At 41.4% G+C, this 19,653-nt stretch overlaps 1 protein-coding gene across 1 annotated transcript in view; it reads right to left on the bottom strand.

The window, feature by feature from the left end:
- Positions 1–19,153, bottom strand: part of nrxn2a (neurexin 2a) — a 147,455-nt gene extending 128,302 nt beyond the window's left edge. Inside the window, 1 exon segment of the mRNA XM_079566610.1 lies at positions 18,862–19,153. The gene's annotated coding sequence lies outside the window, so the exon portion shown is untranslated.
- Between the last annotated feature and the right edge of the window lie 500 nt (positions 19,154–19,653).

The following is a 19,653-nucleotide window of genomic DNA, read 5'->3' as shown; positions in this document are numbered from 1 at the left end:
CATCTGCTGCTGATGCTTGTTTGGACATCACCTCTGTTTGGACATGATGTTTGCCTGCACACTACATTTGCTTGGACATTCCATTGTTTTGTTTTGTTTTTTCATTGTTTTAATGTTTGTGTAGCCCTGTGAAGCAGCTTCTGTTGTGATATTCGGTTCGACAAAACAATGGATGGATGGATGGATGGATGGATTGACTGATTGATCTGATTGATCGAGAGGATATACAGTAGGTAAAAGGAACAAGCAGAAGAGCTAGAACATTATTACGTCACAGTTGTACAACATGTTCAACCCTCATCTTTGAAGTCATCTTCCAATCAATTCAACGTAAAAGTAAAAGCAAATAAAACGTCCGCCGCACTATGAAATAAACGCATATAACTAACAGTATTAACTAATTGCAACATTAAACCAAAGGCGGGTTAACTTGTGTGACGCCCATCAAACATTTAATTAAGACTCTTGTAGCATAAATATAGAAGGATACATAGAAGAATCAGTGAACTCTGTACTGCAGGCGGTGTTATTATTTAGCTGGTAATTAAAGTTAGAGCTATTGGTAACGCATGACTGGATCAGTGTTTACCACAATGTTCGTGTTGCCTCAAAGTGAATATGACAAGTGACCCTAATATGAAGAGACGTTTGAGAGAGCGAAAAAACACAGATGGAAATGTCTCGTGTTATTTATACAAATGATTCATAACTTTGCTGATATAACGTATTATGTCTTATGTTTAAAACCTGCTCATGCTGTAGTTACAGAGCCCTCTATGTGATTCTCGTATTGGTTTAGACTGTCATATAAGTCTTCTCATCAGGTTACCACTTCATTATGGAAGCAAGGGTATAAGTGTAATATGCAACAAGTAAACATTATAACAATCATAGTGGCATGGAGTTGTATTGCACTTTACTAGCTTGCTTGACAAATGTTCCAGTCGACTATTATGAATAAGCAAGGTGGTTGAAGTGTCGTGCCAAAGGACACAATAACACTAAGCACCAGCTGTTGCAGCGATATGAACCACTGAAGTCTCTGAAGGTTGTGTGCTTGCCGAAAGAAATCTTTCTTTCGCAAGGATATTAAGAAAGTGGCCCAGTGGTGATGGTTATAGATGGCACGAGAGGCAAAAATATCCACTGGAGCCTCACTATAACAGGTTGCGGCCCCTTCAGATATTAGCGCCAATGTCCCGACAGTTAACTACAACCACGAGCCGAGAAGGGCATCAGAGGTGGAGAGGGTCTTAAAGGGACACTGGCTAAAGCTGTTTTAGATCAATAGCAACATACAAACAACCAAAGCTAGTAAATAAGCTGTTACACCAAATACCAGGAAAAGCATAATAGCCTCCCCTTTAGAATATTGACTAAATGTTTCTTTAGGCCATGAATTGACTAAGAATATCGTTTTGCTGACACTCTTCCTATTATGATGCCATAGAGTCCCATAGAGATATCAAAATGTATTTCAAAGTCTAGTTTCATGTTGAAGTGTCTTTAGCATTATTTGGACACTCTGGTGAAGCACACAAAACATTTCCGAATTATTTTAGAAAGGTGGCATTGAAAGGAGCGGTCCTGACAGCTCTGGTGCAGTTCAATGTGTGTAGGGGAGGCAGCTGAATGTGTTGTGGCATTTTAAAGGGCGTTCGAGAACAGCAATGTGACATCTACTATTCCAAATGTAAGCCCCTGAATTCAGTTTGGACATTTGGTTAGATATGTGCTCTTTCCACAGTTTCAATAAACAAATGGAGCTCTGGATATACTGCTCCGCATATGCACTAACTCTGCTCATACAAAAGGAGGAAATTACTGAGATTCAAGCAGTATGATGGTTGTTTTAAAAAGTACCCACGCTAGATCACAAGGTAAACATTGCACTTTGCAGATATTGAAAGTAAAATGACGTTGTTTTAGTGTATTTGTGCTTGTGTCTGATTACCATCCAAAACCCATTTACAGAATGTAATCTCACCAGGTAGCTATCAAAAACATTCTCGCGCTGTGATTTATGTTCGCACCAAAGAGTTTAAAAAGTCATTATGGCCTGATCTTCCGCCTGGTACAACAACAGTGTTAGTGTAAAAGAGAGTGGCTGCAAACAAACAGTGGCCCAGTGCTTGCGGGGCCGGGGTGTGGGGGCGTGGCTTAGAAAGACGGGACCGACTGAGGGACGGTGTGACTATAACAAGCTTGTTGCTTCTACCCCTCCTTAACATCGCGCGCGGCCTCATGTATGCCTTCAGCATTTAGGCTGCATCATTAACAGGACAAACTGCAAACTTTATACCACTGTGAATTATTTATTATTCTGGTTCACACAGACTCAAATTGAGCAAAAATGACATGAAGATGTAGTATTTTTGATGAAAACTTGCTTTGTTTTAATAGTTTGTGTATGTAGTGTTTTGTACATTGTAGTTTTCATGAATATCTGTCTGTGTCTCATCCAATCAGAAAGCAGAATTAGCACTTAGAGCCTCCAACAACCATTCACTTTAAGTTTACTCAACATGTCCTCAAGTGGCTACACTTTAGCTTTAAGTGATACATTTTTTTTTTTTACATAAACACACCTTTCACAGCCAAGTGATTAATCGTAAAAAATAATCAATAGATTAATCAATTACAAAAATTAGTTAGTGGGGAACTGACTGAATATTTTTTTGCCCCACTGTATCTGTATATCACATATCGCATCCTAAAAATAACTCTGATGATTTACACTCCTAGTTTCCACTTCTTTTATTTTTACTTTTAGTCTTATTTTTAGTCAGATTATATAGGAAGAAGTACTTCACAGCCATCATTCTAAGATTGTCCACTATGACATAAAAATGTCACCCCATTTCTATTTTCAACATAAGACACAACAAAATGGCACGCAGCCTCCACATTATCTCAGAATGTTTTAGCTTAAGTAAAAAATTCATGCGTATCCGGAGGCAGTATCCATTTTCCTCTTTATGTGCGGGGCACCAACAGAGACTGAAGAAATGAAAAAATCTGAAGAGGTAGAGTAAGGTTGACATTTAGCAGTCATAATTAGGCTCACTAACATCTGTACAGTAGCCGCTACAGGCTAATTAACAGGTCTACCTTGCACAAACAGCATGACAATGGAAATGGCCATGAACTCATCGAAAAGACATAAAAGGTTAGCATAATGATCACCTCAGTCCTCAGGAGGGGAACATATGGCGGCAACCCACTTTTCAATAAAAACATGCAAAATAGCAGTGATGATGGCAGACGACAGGCCAATCAAGTTAGCATGAACAGCATAATCCACGTCAGCTTTTAAGGAGGTGCCATCCAATTATCCAATGATTAACCATGCCACTGTGCCTTTTGTTAGTCAGGACGGCTTTTCAAAGATATCTGTTGAATGTCCTGGTTAAACCTGACTATGTTTTTGTGCAGCCACACTGCTACCACATGTATGGAGGGTCTCAGTCAATGACACGCTATTTTGAAGTTACTTGCCCTAGTTTCAGCGCTATCCGCGGAGGAACCCCTGCCTAGATGAACTGAAGCTCCAACAAGGACTAGACGTTCTTCCGTGGTCTCGGCCCATCTGCTGAGGGGCTTCAATTGGGCGTGGCTCTCTATAGCCTGTCCGTCCATGGGAGTGGATCTCTCCTTTTTCTCCCACTGGGTTTTTGAGTTTTCCTTGCTGGGCAGAGTGTCTAAGGACAGGGGTCACCCACGCAGCTCATCACCAGCCCTGAGAGACAACTCCTGTTGTGATATTGATTGATAAGTCACCACCTGCCGCTGAAGCTGATTTGGACATTATATTTGCCAGGATACTTTATTTGCCTGAACTTTACATTGCCTTGTTTTGCCTTGCCTTGTCTTTGAGTGTCCAGAAAAGCACTATATAAAACAAATGCATTATTGTTATTATTATTATTATTATTATTATTATTATTATTATTATTATTATTATTATATTGGGCTTTACAAAACAATTGATTGATTGATTGAAGACTATAGTCATTATTAGATCTCTTGACTAATCGCTTATGGATAAGTTGCATGGAAGTGGGTGTCACATGACTGCAACAATGAGAGCAATACATGAAGCCGAATATATAGTGGTTGTTTGATGCCTCCTATGGCTGGGGCTATTTCCGCAGTGCATCAAATGTTTATTTCCATTACATTTCACCATTGCTGGATTTTTTTTTTTTTTCATTGGAATCATTCAACCTTTCATGATGGAAAAAGCATTTGCCTATAGTGGCTGGTGAGAGGCTTGAAAGTTCAATTATACAAAGAGGGCATTTATTTATTTTTACGCTTGGAACAGGTGCTCTCTCACTGAGTGAAAGGTGTGAAGGTAAGATGCTTCAAGTGGTTAAAAAGGCTTTTTATACCGTTATACAACCTTGCCTCTGCTCTCACACAACTGTATGGAGAAGCAGAGGTGTCGGTACTATGGTATTTAAACATTTCCATACTGTATGTACAAAGAAAAGGGAAAACTTTACACATTTAGTTAGATGTTATGTAAATAGTACGAAGTGTGGCAAATAGTAAATAAATTATTTCTCCTCAAAACTCACAGATATTCTATCTCAATTTTAAAATGAACGTCATTTCTTTCCGACTCAAAGTGAATGATCCAGCAATGGTGTTAGTTTGTCTATTCTATACATCCATAAATCCTCACAGAGGCTATCACCGTTTTGTGTCAGGCCTACCTCAACAACTTGAAAGCAGTTATTTTAGGTAAACAGCAATCGTCTTTGAACAGCACGAAGCTACAAAGGGCCCAGCAACACAAACATTTACAAATCATCTCCATTTTATACGCACTTATTTCACAGCTGTTAAATGTGTCTGGCTCTGTACTTTCAAGTCAAGCTGAAAGCGTATGTGCTATAATCATCATCAACATCTGCAGCTCCATCTTCACCCCCACAGTCTCATTATCCATCTCTACCCGAAACATCCACTTGATCCTCCGCTTGACCGCTACGGCACAACTCAGCGCTACGTTATAGCCAGTTACCCAGCATCATTTACACCCGACGACTGCCAAATGAATTTGATTGTTTCTTCAAAAAAGTGCTATTATGAGCAACTTGGAAGCTGTCAAGTGAAACCACGTCACTGACAGATTGGTGGTGATAGAGGATCACCAATTAATAGATACATTTACAAAGTTTTGTCTTGAAAATCAGAGAGAGAGAGAGATTGAGTAGATGTTTCGCTTCTATCATCAGAAGCTTTTTCTAACTCTTGTCGTCAGGAGAAAGAATGAAAATACAAAAAGTAGAGGCCTCCTACTCGTAAGGGAAGAGGGAATGCCACTTTCACTAATTAAATGTATTTGAAAAGGTGGTTTGAGAGAGGAGTATGCAGGAAATTTAGTTTGAAAGCACAAAACACCTTGAAAATGGCGAGTGGTTTAGGCATATTTTGCATTGAACCATGTATTTTTTTGATACTTTAAACCATTTTAATAGTGGTTCTCGAGATGAAAAATGCTGTAGTGATATGCTAATATGGAGAGATTGTTTTATATGCAAGTCTTTCGGTAAATGCGTGCTCAGGCGCAAACAAATGCTGTTTACTTTTCCAACCCACTCCTTCAATAGGTCACGCACTGAGTGAGTGGCAGGTGGATTTACCAAGTGTAAACCCTCAAAAGAAGAAGATCGCTTTAACATTGAAAGCAATGCAAAGCCGAAGATACTGCACCGTGATAAAATTGCTATTGCGTCTCCTGAGAAAATCATAATATAGATTTTTTTTGGCATGTCTTCCACTCCATTACACATTCACAACGTTTGATGAGTGTCCATTAAACTAAACATATTGGCTTTATATAGTGTTTTTATTCAGGACTACATGGTTGTAAAATTTAATAGTACTTTCAACTGGCTCTAGACGATTGTACAACTCAATGGGCTTGTATTGTAACATTTGTGCTCATGGACTCACCGACAGTTGTGTTTACGTCACTTTTTCCCCTACTCCAAACCACCCATTAGCTTTGCGACTAGAGCTCTCAGTTACAAGGGGTTGTGATGGTGCTCCACTCAGTCCCAACAGCCAGTTAAGTGTCTGCTCTCACAGTATGTAGGCCATAGAGGAGGTGGGGAAAAGGGGGTTTCTCTGTGTAGCGCGGGGCACAAGAACAGCTGACATTTTCACAAACCAGCAAACCAGGTAATTAGGTAGCAAATAACATAACCTCGGCTACAAGCACAAACATGGTACTGTGCACAACGGCCTCATTACGTAAAATGTACATCAACTATAGGCATGCACATCTGCCGACTGCACCACGACGGGCTATTTCAAATGTATTTTTAATGTCGTATTGCACAGCAGCTATTTAGGCGTTAAACCAGTGCCTAATGAACACATTTAATCACCTGCTCACTGCCCAGCCCAGGATCACACCCCCAGACCTCCTCATGCAAAGGTGGAGGTGCAGGTTGAGCCCATCAGCGCTCACACATGCTCCCAAATGTCATTAGAAAGAGCTCAGGTCCTTTATAAGGGCTGCCAACGCTGTGAGCAGTCATTCACTGAACCTGCTGTAGAGACAAATCATAGTGTATAGGTTTAGCTTGTCCGTGACATACCAAACACTCATACACTTACACGACACATCATTTTCTGCATTTTGAGAAAGACACAGAAGTATACAAGTGATTGAAAAAGAAAAGGCTATATCACATTTGAATATACTGAAGTAATAAATCTGTATTTCAATGTTTAAATGATTGACCTCTTAATAAACACCACCATTTAATTGTGTGAAAACATTCTGGGTTTAGCTGGAGGCAGTAAGCTAGATTCCTATCTATTTCCATTGCAGCTGTCGTCATAGTAACGATAAACAAATGTCTAAATGTTGTTGGAAATATCAGATAAACCCCTTTTATCGTCTCAAATGTCATTACTCTTGTTCTTGCACCTTAAACCACAGTTATAGTTTTACACTTATCACTTCCTGCCTCCAGCTGATGTCACTGATGATGTAAGCAGCTAAAGGGTCGGACTCTGGACTGGGATCTTCCATCTGACTTAGACTTTCACATTTTCTGCGAATATGCGAAACATAGCCACAGGAGGAGATCCAAAGATTACGCCAGCGGCTCAAAACACAACTCTCCAGGTATGTATTTCATGAGAGAACAACATAGTAACATTGTAAAAAAGCTTCGAAAAGGCGATTTTTGCATAATACCCCTCCTTTAATGGGATGTACTGGTGCTGTGCTGAAATGGTTACGTAAAATATGGCAATATTATCACAACATTCAAGGTAGTTTTCCACTAGATCTCTCATTGTGCCGCTCTAACCCAGTCTCCTCACTAATGCCTCTCTTCGCTTACAGTTCTTGTTACATTTTTGTCACTCAAGCTGAATGGATTGATGCCATAACAAACAGTACACCTGACAACAGTCCTTATTTGTGTAAAATGTATTTTTGCTGCCTGTCCTGACACAGTGCAGCCGCCCCCTCCTCTCTGCCTGCTCCATAAAAACATGAGTGATGTGAGCGGGGACGGACGCTCAAAGTGCCATTCAGTCACACGTCAGTCACGCAGGTACGCGGAGGAAATGGAGGGAAAATCCACTTTCAGAAAGGCACCAGTTATTTTGAAAGTGTATCTTCTCCATTCATTCATTAAACATGGTCTAAAAAGCCTGCTGACCACTTGCTATGAAAATTTATTGACACGGTAATGAGACTGTAAATCTAAGTAATGGCCATTATACACCAGGGAGTGGTGATGAACGGAAGAAGCACTTCACAGTCACTGACAAAATAATAGAGTTGTTACTTAATGCTCAGGACGGATTTAGATTAGAAATGTCTTAACGCTTTACTGTAAGTCTCCACTGTAACCTGTCCTGAACAATAAAAGTGATAACAGTGTTACACTGTTGATTAGAATCTACTAATAAAAAGTGAAATTTGACCAATCAAATGGCTCATCAACTGAAGAAAATTTGTAAAATGTTGAATGAAGTAGTTCCAACCCATACAAATATTTATGAATTAATATTTTTCAGACAATGTTCAGACAACAATTAAAAACAATAACAGAAATTAGTGATCAATGAAACAACTAACCATGATGGAGAGGGTGGCAAAAAATGTGGAATAGATAGAGAATCATAGAGGCCTTATTTTTAGAAACTGATAACATAGTTAAATTTTTGCAATGATGCGTTTGACAAATTTCGTTTAAACCTCCATGATCAGATCCATGATTGATTTTGCGGAGCTTGGTAAATGTGCAGTTTACCAGTCTTCCTATCTAACATTTTAAAAATATGCAAATAGAGGAAAACAGCACCATCAGGAAAGTTGCGGCGAGTGATTTTGACGCTACATGACAGCTCCCCTCTCAGCTCCAAATCAGAGCCGAGCGGCAGCTGAGCTTCCTGTCCGCGGGTGAAGCGCTATCAATGCATGTTCTTTAAATTAGATCCTGATAAAGTCACTTCGACGGAAAAAATGAGACGGGTCCCTCCTGCGGTTTGGAGACACGACCAGGAGCGATCGGCCCCTCGCTTTAATACACTGCCGCTAATGACGGGAATGTTTGCCCTTGAAATATCTGTTAATAAGCAGCTATGGCATGACATCTGTGATTAGATCATCCAGCGCTGTCACTTCTCATACCAGGGACAGTGGCGCCAACACAAAAGGAGGCATCCCATAGCGCTCGCACAGACACTTTCACTCACAAAACAGAGCTGAGGATATTACACCATATTAGAGAAACATGAGATATGCAAACAACAGAATGATGAATGTCGTCATGTCAGCTTCATTTGTAAAGCCCGGATATCGCTAACAGTTGCCTCAGGGATGATGTATAGGCCTAACGGGGGAAATTTCTATTGTGTTTAAAATGAAAAGTGTAAATGCATAGCATAAAAACATGTTCCAGGTTCATTAGGTCAGTGTTTCCTCTGCATCAAAGGATGGGTTAAAACCCATCCTTTGATGCTGCTGGGGCGACCTGTAGGGAGCAGGGGGCGACGGCCGTACACAACACCTTGTTTTTTCACTTGTAAATAATCAGCAGCCCTTACTGTTGGGGGTGCTATGAGTACAAATAAAGCCCGAAGCAGTATGCAAGACAAAAGGTTGGGAACCACTGCATCAAGTCTTTTTGAAGCATCAATATTATTTTTCTTATAGTCAGACCTGTAATTTTGAATGTTTCAGATGCACTCCGCGGCCTTACTTAACAATGTCACTTATTGTTGCAGTAACATACTGGTGAGCTGATTTACACAGATGTTGGTGCCTTTCACCAACAGTCTGGTGGTCGATGATGATCAAACAGTGGTACTTGTTGCTCACTGTGCCGATGACCTTGGCGTTGTCCCAATCCATGATGTGATTCTCCCTCTTGCAGTGGTCTGAAATGGCGGACTTCAGCTGTTCTTGTTCTGCTTGATGTTTAGTGCGTCATGTGCAAGTTCTGGCTATTTCTTTTGTGGTTTCTGTTTTATGCAGAAAATAGAATGGAAGATCAGATAGGGACAAGCACAGACAGAAACCAGCACCGCTGTTGGTTTAGGGAAGCTTCAGAAACACACCCATCAGACTGTAGAAAATGATGAAGGGGCATATAAACCTTCCCACACCTGGGGTACAGTTCTGAAGAGAATGCCAAAATCCGTTTAAATTGTCTGAACAGACATAACAACCACATCATGTGACACATTATTTTTAAGGAATTTGGCCCATAGGCTTATTGGATAGAACAGCACAGGGTGAAAAGAAGTGAAGAACGGGGACACATTCTGCAAATTGACAGATCCAGGACTTGAACCCATGACACTAAGAACAATGTTCCATGTATGTGGCAGCAGTGTTATCCACTAGACTATAGCTGCGCCATTATGTGACACTTCTGAGGAAGTGCAGCCATTAAGTGGCGAGGTTTGACATGACTTTGATTAAAAGCACTTAATAAGGCTTCTCACAATATAAATCTATCAAAAGCAGCAAAAGTCGATCTGTTGCAATCGTTTACTTTTCACAATTTGTATTTTTTGATTTCACAAAAACAGTAAATTTGCATTATACTGTGCCCTCCTATTACACACATTCACAAGCACATCCCTCCTCAACAGAGAAGCCTGGATTAAGCTGGCCAGCAGCTTCTTGGCTTGGATCTGAGAGCTCCACTAAAACCCAATGAATGCTGACATGGATACAGGCTTTCCCCACACACAGGTAGGACACACAAAACAGACTGCTTTTGAGACCAAGGCACCCCGGGGCAGGTATGGGATTGATTTTGCGACATAAATAAGATTTCCAAAGCATGCCACAATAAATTAGCATAGATGTGCTCTCATTTCTTTCCAGGGACAATGGAAATAAATGATAGTTCAAGCGCTTGTCACACCGTCCCCCCTAAAGCTGCACTGGGCTGGTCAACGGAGTGTGACATAACCTGGCAAAAAAAAGAGATTGATATGTAGCAGGCTCCTTCTGTTCTACCATTATCATTTTGCATTAAGAACAGTTGCATTAACAAAAAGTGGGGAGAGCCGGGACTCGAAACAGCGATGCATGTCAAATCTGTTTTAGTGCACACAGCTTTCTCTCATTGCCTATTCTGCTCTTTTCTGCTGTTTCTTGTGTTCTTTTAATTCACATCTGTGTCAAATTGCATTAAAAACAAAGATATGGCTGACAAAAATATAGTCGTTCCAAGGATTTGGTCACAAACAACACATCCCAATTGGACAGCTGCTAAACCAATTGTATTAACTACTACCTGTCATGACGTAATGCAGAGGAGCCAGCCTACATACAAACGTGTCACTTTGACCCCCCAGTCTTATTACAACAATGCAATTTCCAAAGGCAGATCACCGTTGCAGCTCTCCCCTCACCTTTCTTCAGGAGGATATTACCGGGAAAAGATGAATGGCTTTTTTTTGCCAGTGAGTATAATGCAAACAATGAAAGGGAAAGATTCATACAGCGATTTGCAACTGAGATAGAGCAAGACCTCTGCAGCCCTGTCAAAAGTCCCTGGGAACACATCTGATGCAAGTTCAATCAAAAACGTTTCAGCTGGCCAAACTGTGGTTGCTTTTTTTCAAGCCTTTTTTCTTCAAGCCTTCGGTCTGCTGAGTGCGGCACATGGTGTCAGGATAATGTGGATAAAGCATCTTATAGCCTGACAGATAAGATGAATTCTTGACCTTCGCTGTGTCAGGGGTGTTTTAGGAGGAGAGGGCCTCTTGGAGACGCATTTATTTAAAACAGACAAGCAACAATCTATACTGTACTATGCTATAGCCAGGTGCTAGATTACTGGTTTTCAATGGCAAACAACTTTTCTTAAGGGCTTACAAAGGGCCAGCTGGAAAAATGTTCACCTATTTTGCAGTGGTGCAGGAGGTAATTTCGCAAGCTGTGTCATAAAAAGCAGTAAAATAGTGAAGCTCTAAAAGGACTAAAGTGTGTGTATGAAGGTACAGGAACATCTTGTAATAATATATTCTCAAATGAAACTCATGTGTTGGCAACAATTAGAATAATTAGGTCTATTTTGTAAAAGTGCAGCATTAGAATAATCAATATTCACAAAAGTCAATTCTCAAATGAATTACTGTATCCTAAATTATAAGCCAGGGGTAGGCAACATCAAGCCCGGGGTTCAAAACCGGCCCTCCATCATGGAACCTCTGGCTCTCATAATGTTTTTTGAGGAATATTGTTACACAAATCAGAGATCAAATGCCTGTTAAAGCGCTCTAGAAATGTGAAAAATACATTAATTTAAAAACACCCAAAAGATTTCTACAGTAGTTAAAGCAGAACTAAGTAACTCATGTCCCTAGAGGCATAAGCACCACTGCAGATGTCGTAGCATGTTTTTTTACTCATTCATCGCCTGTGAGAGTAAATACTACACTGACAGAAAAGACAAAGGGAGAGAGGGATATTGTACATCGTGCCACAACTTAATGACACAACGGCGATATTTTTTTCCCATCAAACCTGGCTGTACACTGCTAAAGAGGCGCTAGCTCACAGTTAGCTTTGCCCATTAGCCTGTTAGCTTCTTCTTTGTGATTCTATTAGTGTGTATTGCGCATCCGACCCGGAAACAGGGAAGTTTGCAAGGGTGGTTTTCTGGTTTTCTGGACAGACAGCAGAGGGAGATAAATTAACACTTGTTGCCCCCAGAGGGACTACGAAAAGGATTTATTAAGGTAAACACGTTACTTAGTTCTTCTTTAAGGCTTGAATGATGAGCAGCCGTTAATTATGACACCTCACCGGACAGATCTACTGTAAGTCCATTGTGGTGTTCTCTTTCTGAGACTCCAAAGATTCAGGGGAGTGGCCTTTACCCACAGCAGGCAGAATAACACCGAACAAGTTGAGTGCAGAGTAAACAAGGTGGAGCAAATTCACCTCTACCTACTGGAGCATAAAGGTCCAGCCTGCAACCAGAAACAATAGCTGACAAAGCCTTTAAGATCAATTTTCAATTAAAACAAAAAATAAATAAAAAATAATAATACTTAAATAACTGATTTCTAAGCAGAACAGCTGCTACAGAATGAGCTAATGCCTTAAGCCTCAGTAGCCATTTTCTTTTTGCTACACTCAACTTTTCATTTTCAGCAGACTCGTTTTGCTTTGAACACAAAACTACTTCAACTAGGCTACTAATACTTTCCTAAAACGTTACAAACCCTTTAAAAGCCAATTAAATGCCATAATTTCCCATAAATGTTACCACAGTGCTGGAGGCATGAGAGCGGGCGCTGGGCTGAATACTAAATAAAAATAATATCTGATGATTTCTGTTAAGCTCTTGCATATAGGTCAGCATATTGCACACTATGTATACCATAAGGCCTAAATAGATTAAAGCTATAGAGTAAGAAGTTTGAAGCGGAGCAGTCGTTGTTATTCGAGCAGAGGTTTGGGCTTGTGTTGCCGTCTTCAGCGCTCCCTGTAACTGCATAATGTATACCCTGACAGGCCGATATTGTGTTTTATATCTCTGAGGGCACTGATTATGCTGCCTGGGCACATTTTTGTTAACTGTGCACTTTTCCTCATGCTGTCACGCTGTAACGACAACGGATGGGCTGAAATACTTACATTTTCAATGTAATGCAACACTCCTGAATGAACGGAAGACGCTTGAATGAAGAGGGAAAGACGAGACGAGAGGCGCTCTGTCGAACGCATCACATGATTTAATGAGCAATACTGATTATAATACCATCTACAGAGACTTATCTGCACTCCAAGAATTCATTATTCTGCTGCTATTTCAGATTTGTGTAGCTCACAGCGGTGCTCTGTAAAACTTTATTTTTCCCTCTGACAGTAGTGCCGTCGAGGAAATCAGGGATGTAATATATTGTATTGTGATAGTGATACAATCTTAGTTAAAAATGGTGTTGCTTCTCAATACAGCAAGCCAGATAGCATCATGACAAAGACTCGGCTAAAAAGCATTTTTGTCCATCTTGATTTGTATTTTGGTGTGTCACATTTGAACTCAATTTTCAAGTAGTAGATCCAATAAACCTTTTGGTGTTCAGCATCCTGCAATCAAACTTTCTGTCAGAAGCAGAGGGATACATTATCTTTCGTGGCTTATTACCTAAGCGTAACTAAGGGTTTGAATTTCGACATACAAAGCATATGATCGTTATAATCTAAAATGCATAAGAGGGTATTCTCTAGAAGAGGTTCTCAAGCGGTGGGCTGGGACTCAAAAGTAGGACACTGGACCATTTTCAATGGGTGGTGAGACTTTCTCTGAAATTGCCTGATCACTGTTTAAAGGAATAGGCCACCGTTTTTACATACTAAGATATGTTCTTACCTTAGCTTAGACAAGTTGATATATACCTGTCTGGTCTTTGTGCTGTCTGTCTGGAGTACTTCGACTTCTGCGCAGTGATATCGTCAAAGTACTCCAGGTGTTATTACGCCTCACAATATAGTTCCCCTTTTTATCCAATTACAAAATCGACATGTTTGATTTTGTGTAACTAGACTTGCATCGTGTAAAGGCTCATGTAATTGTATTTAAATAGGGAAAACGTGGAACAGCTTGATAGCTTCTAACTTCACCCCAGTTTGGGGCTATACCTTTGCTGGCAGCGGCTAAACAACATTTGCATGACTGAGCACACACACAAAGCTATAGTATAAATCAACTCGTCTAAGCTAAGATAAGAACATATCTCACTATGTAAAAACGGTGGCCTATTCCTTTAATATGTTTATATGTACAGCAGTTCCACTATTGCCACATTCGATTCATTTTTGTTACCATCAAAAAAACAACAGTAAGCCATTGTATTTGTATTCATCCTGTGTCTATGTCTTTTGTTATAGAATTTTTCTTGAAGTTTGAGAAAGGTATTGGTAAACTTGTTTTGAAAAACAATTGTATTTTTGCTCACTGCTAAAACCAAATTAAGACCTTATCAGAGGCACAAAATTGGAAGTCAGTATAAAAAGCCGCTCCTGCTGGTTCTGCTGCTGTTTTGACGGCACATAACGCTGTCAATCAAGCAGCACAAAATGTAGCAGTGTTGCAAAAAGAGCAAACCGCCTGAAATGCATAACTCTGCACTTGATGACGCATGAGATCATGTAAGTTCTTTTATGACTTGAGAAATAGCAAAATGATCAAAAACATGCACGCAGTTCATGTTAGAGTAAACACATACACAGACACAAACAATATGCAAATAAACATATTCAGATAATTGCAAACTCTCCAACCAACCCATGTAAAGTGAACAACAGTCTTTTATGTACAAAAATTGAAAAAACAAATACATTGTCATCACCATGCTTGCCAGTTTGACAGGCCTAATGTATGAGCCAGCACCACGTCCTGGGGAGCTTTCATGCTTTCAGAAAATTACAGACCACCATCACTTCTCTTCCACCTACTGTACCACCTGATGGGAAAATAACTGGCAATTTCGTCTGCTATTATTTCACCAATGTATAACGATATTCGTCAAACATTCACAATCAGCTGCCACTGTGAGTGCAGTGTGCAGTGTCCAAGCGTAGTACAAGATAAACACCATTTTAACTTGGAATTACTCCTTTTCAAAGAATAAAACTAGCTTAATTTTTCCTGGACACTCAAAGCTCATTGCATTAGTCATTCACTACAGGGGTGATAAGCGAGTATTGTAGACACTGCTGCCCCGGGGTAGACTGACAGAAGGGAGGCTGCCAAATCTGTGCCATGAGACCCTCCAACCACCCCCAACCACTAACTCACACGCTACATTCACAAACAAGGAGGGTAGAGTCAGGACTTGCAAACCATCCAGTTAGAAGACGTTCTGTTCTACCATTTGAGCCACTGTCACCCACTTAGCTTCTCCAATCTGTACTGACTTCAAAGAAAACCAGGGGCTCGTTCAGCCTCACTAAAAGGCCAATTGTTGCATGTATTACAGATAATGGTGGGACATGGTTTGTCAGTTGAGGAAATTAATGAGTAATGCATTTATACTGATTTGTTTGTTCATTTACTGGTTACAGACATACTGTATATCAAATGTGGACTGTGACTGTCCATTAGTATTTTTAAGCTTTGTTCCTGGTATGTTGTACTTGTACTACCCTATTACATTTGCCTTAATATGCATAGTATTAACTGAATTCCACAGCAAAGTGCCTCAGAGATAATTCACATATAATTAAATAACCTGATCTGCCCCAAGGTGCTCTGAAACAAGAATCTCCACAATGACCTTTTTTTTTTTAACCATCCAGGGACAATATAATCCTGGTTTCGGCGGTACATCTGGCATGCTACTGAGTCACGCGTCAGGCCTGATTACAAGCAGCAGTAGACCGCGGGCTCGTCCTGCCTCCGCCACAGAGCCGGCAGAGGAAAAGGCCAGGGCCACCACTTTGCGTCTGCCCATGTGACCTTGATGGGCTATGATAGAGAGGAAGTGACACGATTCGCCATGCCACACAATATCTGTAACCTTCCCAGCCTCGGTATGTATGCACAGGTTATTGAGCCGTGACACACACCCACACGCCCACACACACTGTCAGCCCCGACCTGCTATTTCAGCCTCCACCTTCACGTCAACCCATCAAACCCCAGCCATTTGCATACAGTAATTTAAAAGTCGCAAACGTATCCATAAGAAACAATGCCATTACATAGAAGAAAACTGACTGCAGTATAGGGATATTGTTAGCAGTGATTAGTATATCAATGCCCAATGCCTAACCTCACTGAGTTCTCTTGCATTCAGCTCTTGGCAGGGGTCATACTGTAGGTATTAGCAACTATGGGTTTTCGCCTACCAGTTCATCCCATTGGACAATGGGATCAAATATCGTAGACAAGTTTCGGTCTCAACTAGCAACAATCGAATATTTACAAGGGCCAACCTTATTAACCACCAACCACATACAGGCAAAAGCATACAGTCTCTTGCTACACATGATGTATTGATCTCTGCGATGTTATATGAAAGCCTTCCTCACGGAGAAACATCGCCTATACCTAAACATTTGATCACAAATGTGTCCACACACATTTGTGCACCCTTGTCAATGTCCTCATTATGATCATTTTCAGTCATTATGAGTGTTATACTTGCAGCAGTGCTGATGTGATCCCCCCGTTACATGTCTAACACAATCCAGAACAGTGCATCCCACAGGAAGCCGCTGTGGAGACAGATGTCTAGTGAGTCAGATCATAGCTACATGAATGTCGGTATGGATGGCTCTGAAGGCACAAAAAATAGTGTGTGGTGAGTACAATCTTAGCTGTGGCTCAAAACGTGTCAAAATAGATGTGATAGGGACAGAAATAAATGTGTGATCTGGCATGAGATGGAAACACAAATCAAGCATGACCGGGGAAAATATAATGCAGTAAAACAAAAATACACAGGCAGAGCTGTGGCACGCCCCGCTGTTGTTTTTGCTCCTGAAAAATCACAAAAGTCAAGATGCTTCCTGTGTCACTGTGTCTGTGTCTCTCATTAATGCGCCTGGAGGATTGATAAAGAATAAAGCTGCTTTTAAGTGATTGTGTCCTCTCAAACAGCATGGATTTAAGTGTGCACAAACAACTAATTGGCATAATTTAAGACATTGGCCCGTCCATAAACGAGGGGCTCACTGATACAACAATAGCTGTGCTGCTGTTAAGAACTAATTCACCTAAACAGGAAATCACTGCTCATTAGGCCCTCACCTGAACAGTTGTGAGCACTGATTCACCTTCCAGCTCTGGAGAAACTAAAGCACTCGTGTTACTGTCCAAGAGATGGGCTATTTAAATTGCAAATGAAGGAACAGGAGGTGCGTGGAGGGCAGTAACGAATATGGGGGGAGAGCAGAGGTGTAGCTCAGGGTTTGGCACCGCGTTGTCTTAAATTGAGAAAATATTCAGTGGGGGAACGAGGGCTGAGAAGGGATGGACCGGGTTTCCACATAGGGAAATATAATTAGCGATAAAGTGCTTTCGATAAAACAGTAGGAAGCGTGTGGTCTGGGGCTGTGTGGAATTCCTACCTCCTACTAAATTGGTGATTGGCCCTTTCTTGATATAATTTGGTTAGTACTTGTTTGACTTGACTTGGTTTAGAGCTGAATATTCAAGAATTGGTAAAACCTACCAAATCCTGTTTTACCGTTCTGGTTTAAATCGTGATGTCTTTTTTATCATGATGTCTTTTTTTTTTTTTATCTGTAAAGATGTTTCGCAGCTGCAGTAATAGATAGTTATAAAAACAGATTCTCCTTGAAACGCCTGGGTCTGCCTTGTCGTCACTCAGCATCACGTCATGGGTTTCTATAAACTACATAGCATGAGCAAATATGGCAGTAACCTCCACTCCTTGAGCCAGTGCCATGAGTGAGCAATGTGGAGGCAGCAGCATCAGTTCATATGGGGGTGTGAGATTTGGTTCCAGGTTTTTTTTTGCCAGCCCTTCCAACTTCCCTTTTATTCTCAACCTCAAATAGAAAAGCCACAAAGATCCGGCAGAGAGCAATTCAGTCCCTCAGACCGACAGCTGTTTCTCCGTCTTCACTTCCATTTATCTCACAACTGGCCAGTGCTTTTGGCAACACAACATGAAATGCCTCTCAATAATACATAGACCACCTCCAGGCGCTCTCAGACAAGGGCCCCATACACGCTGCTGGCTTTCACCTGACTTTCACTTGCACGTAAGGGATGAGCAGCCCGGTGTGTGGCATGTGCTCACCGTCAAACAAGAGGACACGGAGCTCGTTTCCATAATGCTGCAAAAGCCACCAGTGCTGCCCAAAGTACAGGACATGTCTTCCGGCGCGCAATTAAGCGACCCCATCCGCAACCGTGTAGGATTTGGGGAAAGCTACGGCTCTCCTCCGCCCACCTTCACTAAAAAAAACAAAAAAAAACACACACACACACACACAACAAAGAGGCTCGCATTCCCCACAGCAGCGAGAGGTGGATGCTCCTCAAGACACCTCCGTGGAAGTGTCAATAATTGGTGCGCATAAGCCAACATCTCCCCAATCGGAATCCAAACATTTCCGGATGGCTGACATTGGGGGGGAAAGAAACACACACACAAAACCAGACACAGACGGAGAGCTTATCTCAAACCTTTAAGCTGCGGAGAGCGTTAAAAACCCTATTTGCCGCTGTCTTAAGAGGATGGAGGTGCGCGGTGCCATTTACCTGTGCATCATCCGGCGATCCGACACATGGGTAGCTCCCGGCAGCGAGAGGAGAAGGGGGGGGGGGGGGGCTATTATTCCATGCAGAAAAGACAAACAGGGCTCCTTACGGTGAAGAATGCGGCAGAAGAGCGTGTGCGACCCGTGTCCTCAGAAGCGCACTGCTGTTCCGTGTGGATGTGCCGACGGAGCTGCTGCTGATGCTGGGCTCAGGCGGCACCTCTCTCAGACAAAGATGCTTTCTCTCCTGCGCCGCACCGAGAGGCAGAGGGGCAGAGGCAGAGGCAGCAGCAGCAGTAGCAGCGCAGCCGTCATTCCCTCGACACTTGATGCTAATAGTTTGGTAGGTAGCTCAAACGGGTTGAGGGCGCGGTCAGTCGGTGTTGACCAATCGTGCTTCCCCTCAAAACTATCTGCACCGTTGCCATGGAGGAAATACACAGCACGAGCGCAAGAAATAACCCAGAGATGAATGGGTAAGCGGTAAGTTGATTAATATTAGGCGTGGCTTCGTCGATAACTAGCCCATGCAGTGTCCCCAAAGGGCAAAGGTGTCACGGCCGGCCACGCCCCCTTCACTCCACCCGCCCAGGTGTCTTTACGCATCTATGAAGGATCAATTTTATTAATCAGTGTTGGGGGTAAGTATTACAAAAGTAACGAGCTACAAAAAATACTTTTACCTTTTTCAGTAACTAAGGAATATAACATATTATTTAAACAAAATACGGAGATATATTAGTCATTACATTTCAAGTAACTTGAGTTAAAAATACATATAAATGTATGAAACAAAAAATGCCAAACTCCCCCAAATGAAATGCAGCGTAACAAATCAATTTGGACACTGGTGCATAAGATCTGCAGTCTGCAAAACAAAACACAAGAGAATGGGGAAAGCA

Source organism: Gobius niger (genome assembly GCF_951799975.1).
Source record: "Gobius niger genome assembly, chromosome: 11".
In the NCBI taxonomy this organism is placed as follows: Eukaryota; Metazoa; Chordata; class Actinopteri; order Gobiiformes; family Gobiidae; genus Gobius; species Gobius niger.
This window is presented reverse-complemented; position numbering and strand designations above follow the sequence as displayed.